The following is a 5843-nucleotide window of genomic DNA, read 5'->3' as shown; positions in this document are numbered from 1 at the left end:
GTCAGATGCATGGTTTGTCAATATTTTCTTCCAGTCCATAGATTTTCTCTTCATTCTCTTGATTGCTTCCTTTGCTGTGCAGAAGCTTTTTAGTTGGATGCATTCCCATTTTCCTATTTTTGTTTTTGTTTCCTATTATTTTGATCTCAAAATCTATTAGTAACCAAGACAGTATGGTACTGGCACAAAAAACAGACATGTAAGTCAACAGAACACAATAGAGAGTCCAGAAATGAATCCACACATTTAAAGTTAATTGATCTTTTACCAAAGTCTCAAGAACACACAATGGGGAAAGGCTGGTCTCTTCCATCAATGATATCGGGGAAACTGGACATCTACATGCAAAAGAATAAAATTAGACTCTTATCTCACACCATCTACAAAAATCAACTCAAAATGGATTAAAGACGTAAACATAAGACCTGAAACTTTAAAACTACTAAAAGGAAACAAGGAAAAAGCTTCTTGACATTGATCTGAGCAGAGATTTTTTTGAATATGATGTTCTTTTAATTACAATATAATGCTACACTCTGTCAGGTGCAGGGATACTCATGAGAGAAATGCAGAAATCCACAGTTACCCAGGGCCCTACATCATGACTTAGGGAGTGGGACAAGCACACTGATGGGTACCCTCACTATACCCATGTCCAAATCTCTGCCAGTGATGCAGGGTGGCAACAGTAACTGTTGAGTGACAGAGCAATGGCATCCAAGAATCAATCCTGGAGACGTAGGGAGGCATCAGTGGGTGAAACTTCGTCTGAGCAGAGGTGCACTTGAACCAGTGCTCCAAGACCCCAGCACTTACTCCATTTTCCCAATGAACTTTACTTACAAACAAATTCAAAGACAACGTTTTTCTTTTTCTTTTTTTGAGTTAACGTCTCACTCTGTCGCCTGTGATGCAGTACAGTGGCACTTTCACGGCCACCGCAGACTCGACCTGCTTGACTCTGGCCATCCTTCCACCTTAGTCTTCCAAGTAGCTAGAACCTAGAACCACAAGCACACGTTACCATGCCTGGCTAATTTTTTGATTTATTGTAGAGATGAGGTCTTGCCAAGTTGCCCAGGTTGGTCTCGAACCCGTGGGCTTAGGAAATCCTCTCACCTCAACCTCCCAAAGTGCTGGGATTATAGACATGAGCCACCGCGCCCGGCCTAAAGACAACATTTTAAAGAATTTCATCATATTAATACAACATAGATATGCACTGAAAAATCAATCTGAATCTGATAAATATGTACAAATGCAAGATGTCAATTAAAATAAATAAATTTTAGGCCAGGCGCGGTGGCTCAAGCCTGTAATCTCAGCAGTTTGGGAGGCTGAGGTGAGAGGATTGCCTAAGCCCACGGGTTTGAGACCAGCATGAGCAACATGGTGAGACCTCGTCTCTACAATAAATCAAAAAATTAGCTGGGCGTGGTAGCACACACCTATACTTCCAGCTACTGGGAAGGATGAGGAGGAAGGATTTCCTGAGCCCAGCAGGTCCAGGCTGCTGTGGCTATGAGAGTGCCACTACACTCCAGACTGAGCGACAGAGTGACACTCCAATTCAAAAAAATAAATAAATAATAAAATAAATGAATTTTCAAAATAATTTCGAGAAGGTGATGACAGAGCATTAAACCCCAAATGCGGGGTCCCCTTCTGAGTGTGAGACCATGTATGAATGCATAGGTCACTATCCCATGAAGTTGGCATTGCCCCTAGTGCCCGTCTACCCCACTATGAAAAAAATAGAGATGTTTGGGATTGTACTTCTTCATCTTCCTGATTTAACATAACAATATCCTGTACCTATCCTTTTCTTTTTTTCATCATTTTATACAAAAAAACTATGCTTCTTTTTTTTTTTTCTCTGCTACAAAAAGCTTTATTTTCCAGGGCTTAGGAGAGGGCTCCAGGGTAGTTAAAAAGCTGCAGTGGCTAGAGGGGGAGGCGCAGGCAGAAGAAGCCCTGATACTTTGGGAGGGGGCCCCCCAGATGCTGCTGGGCTCCTAGTCATGCTTGAGGGGCCGCCAGCCTGCGAAGGTTGGTCAGGTGGTTGCCCATCTTCTTGATGAGTTTCACTTCTTCATCCAGGAAGTGGTTCTCCAGGAAGTCACAGAGATGGGGATCTGTGGATCCCAGGGCATGAAGGTCCAAAAGGACTTGGTTCAGATTCTTCTCCAAGATCATGGCGGCTTCCATGGCATCCAGGGTTTTACCCCACTCATCTTGAGAGGGCTTCTGGATATCCTGGAAGAGGGCACGGCCCCACGCTGGTTTTGCATCTTCAAGAGACGCTGGGCACCCTTGGGCTTCTCCTCCACCAACTCGCAAAAGTGACCCGTGCTTTCCAGAGCCACATCGTCGCGGTGGAAATAGAAGCCCAGAGAGAGACAGGTGTAGGAGGCCCGCAGATGCAAATTGACCATGCGGTTGACGGCTGCCTCCACCTCAGTGGAATAATTCTGGCCAACCTGGGACCTTATGGTTGGTTGGCAAGAAGGAGATTACCGCAAAAACGGTGGTCACGAGTCGCAGAAACAGGAGGTGGTCGAGAAGGTGGTCTCAGAGGTTGCGAGTGGAAAGGAGATCGGAGGGCAACGGGAGACTGGAAGAGAGGAAGTCCCCAGGTCTGTTCCATCCAAACACTGTTGAAGCAAGAGTCAGATCCACGGGACCTCCAACCGCGCTGCCTATGCTTCCTTTTAATCAAAGTTAATTCATTCATGTGTGCTCTGTTTCCCATCCCATTATTGCTTCTGAAACTTTCATCTATCAATTGTATTTACTCTTTCTTGATCCTCAACATCTTCCTCTTACTGGCTCCTTTCTTTCAGGCTATACGTTTATTTAAATCTTTACCTTTTTATTTTTTTTTCCTGGAGTCAGTCTCACTCTATCACCCAGGCTGGAGTGCAGTGTCATGCTCACGGCCACCATGGCCTCAACTTGCTGGGTTCAGGTGATCCTTTTGCTTCATCCTTCCAAGCAGCTGGAACTACAGGCATGTGCTACCACTCAGCTAATTTTTTAATTTATTGTAGAAACGAGGTCTCTCCATATTGACCAGACTGGTCTTGAACCCGTGGGCTCAGGCAATCCTCTCTCCTCAGCCTCCCAAAGTGCTGGGATTAGAGTTGGGAGCCCCTGCAACTGGCCCAAATCTTTACCTATTCTTATCAACCCTCTACTGATCCTGAATACCCCTTTAACTTTCATTCTGTTTTCCTAATTGTCTGCACAGTCAAGATTATAAATACAGTAATCTATCTTCAAAATGTACCCCAAATATGACCTCTTTTAACCATCTCCATTATCCCCCTAATCCAAGCCAGAATTACTTAAACTATTGAAATACCTTAGTAAATAGTCAGCTTCCTCTCTTGCCCCTCTAGAATCCATTATCCACAGAGCAAAGTAATTCTATTTATTTATTTATTCATTCATTCATTTTTATAGAGATGGGATCTTGCTTTGTTGCACAGCTGGTCTTGAACTCCTGGGCTCAAGCAATCCTCCTGCCTCAGCCTCCCAAAGTGCTAGGATTACAGGCATGAGCCACTACACTCTACCCAGCGTACTTCTTAAACACACAACTTGGATGCTGTCAATCTTCTACTGTAAACACATGGCAGAAACCACCTTTATAAAGTACTTCATATGTACAGAAGGTTTTAATTTTTATGTAATTGTATTTATCAGTCTTTCCCTTTATGATTTTTTCCTTCCTTTCTTTCTTTTCTTTTCTTTTTTTTTTTGAAATGGAGTCTTTGTCACCCAGGAGTACAGAGGCACAATCACAGCTAACTGCAGCCTAGACCTCCTGGGCTCAGGTGATCCTTCAATCTCAGCCTCAGGCCTCAAGTGTAGCTGGGACTGTAGGCATGAGTCACCACACCCACCTAATTATTTTTATTTTTTGTAGAAATGAGGTCTTGCTATGTTGCCCACGCTTGTCTCAAACTTCTAGGCTCAAGCAATCCTCCTGCCTCAGCCTCCCAAAGTTCTGAATTACAGGCATGAGCCACCATTCCTGGCCTATGGTTTCTACCATTATGTTACACTCAGAAAATTCTTTCCCTGTTAAAGTTAAATAAATATTCATCTTTATTTTCTTCTACTCTTTAAATTTTTTTGTTTCTCATTTTCAACTATCTAGTGTATTTGATGTAAGAAGTATAATTGAAATATACATTTATTTTATAATCATTTAATCAATTGTACCAGATCGTTTACTGAATAATTTTTCTATTCTCCCTACCCACCTGTAAGGTTATATTGGTTGTATTCTAAATTCTTTAATAATGTCAAGGATTCTTTTGGTAGAGGTGGTGGTAATGATGATGGTTGTTTGTCCTCTGGACTATTTCTTTCCATTAATTCAGATATTTATTCTTGTACTAGTCCCACATCTTTTTGGCTATTGTAGTTTGGAATGAGTCAGGGGTGGAAGGGATATGAAGTTAGGACACGCGATGTGACAAAACCTTTCTTTCTTTCTTTCTTTCTTTCTTTCTTTCTTTCTTTCTTTCTTTCTTTCTTTCTTTCTTTCTTTTTTTGAGTTGGAGTCTCACTATGTCGCCCAGACTGGAGGGCAGTGGCATGCTCACAGCCACCACAGCCTCAACCTGCTGGTCTCAGGCGATCCTTCCACCTTAGCCTTCCAAGTAGCAGGAACTACAGGCACGCGCTACCACACCCGGCTGATTTTTTTTAATCTATTGTAGAGACGAGGTCTCGCCAAGTTGCCCAGGCTGGTCTCGAACCTCTGGGCTCAGGCAGTCTTCTCACTTCGGCCTCCCAAAGTGCTGGGATGATAGGTGTGGGCCACTGCACCCAGCCAGACAAAACCTTTCTAACTACTATTCAAATTTTCCTTGGCTAGTCTCACTGTTTATTCCTCCACATGATCCTTAGAACCTTTTCATAATATTCCAATATAATTCCTCAAGAGGCTGGACTAAAAATTACACTAAACTCATAAATTACTTTTAAAATAATTTAACAATGTAAAACTATTCCATGTTCCTGAATTATTATTTGCTTCCTCGTTAATTTGTCTTCTTTCATAGCTCTCAATTTTTGGCTTTTCTTCAAATATCACGTGTTTTGTAGGGTAAGTTTATCTAGGTTTTAAATTTTTTCTTTCTAACCTTGAAAAATAAAATGTTTAGATAATATTTTCTAATGAAATTGCGTAATTTAAATGCAAGTTATTGGTTGTATACGTAGATATGTTCACCTTATTTTTATTCGTCTTTGCTCCTTCATGGGATTTTTCAGGGAAAATTCACATAACCTGCAAATAATGAAACTACTTTCTTCTTATTTTTAATAGCTATAGTTGTCAACTCTGTTTCATGATATATTGTTCTTGCTAGATCTTCCATTATATAGTAATAACAGTAATAAAAATAAATAACAGTAACAGAAGCAGCAGAGATTAAAGTCATTCTTATATTATTTCTGGCATTAATGGCTTCATTATTTTACCTTGACAATCATTGCAGCAAAATATTTTGGTCTTATTTTTCACTATTCCCTTTCCAGCACACACACATATATATATATACCACAATCACACAAGTCTATTACTGACAGCAATATAGTATGTATTTTTTCAGACAATAACTTTTTATTGATATGCTGCATAAACTATAAAATTTACATTTTAAGTTAAAATGTAGTAGTTTCGCTGGGCTCGGTGGCTCAGCCTGTAATCCCGCGCCTTTGGGAGGCTGAGGTGAGTGGATTGCCTGAGCCCACGGGTTCGAGACCCGCCTGGGCAGCGAGACCTCATCTCTACATAAATCAAAAAATCAGCCGGGCGTGGTAGC

The 5843-nt window shown here is 41.4% G+C and overlaps 1 pseudogene; it reads right to left on the bottom strand.

The window, feature by feature from the left end:
• Positions 1-1944: 1944 nt before the first annotated feature.
• LOC103257976 lies at positions 1945-4383 on the bottom strand (annotated as a pseudogene).
• Positions 4384-5843: the final 1460 nt, after the last annotated feature.

This window comes from Carlito syrichta, unplaced genomic scaffold (assembly GCF_000164805.1).
Source record: "Carlito syrichta isolate Samal-C Ts95f unplaced genomic scaffold, Tarsius_syrichta-2.0.1 Scaffold301922, whole genome shotgun sequence".
Taxonomy (NCBI): domain Eukaryota; kingdom Metazoa; phylum Chordata; class Mammalia; order Primates; family Tarsiidae; genus Carlito; species Carlito syrichta.
This window is presented reverse-complemented; position numbering and strand designations above follow the sequence as displayed.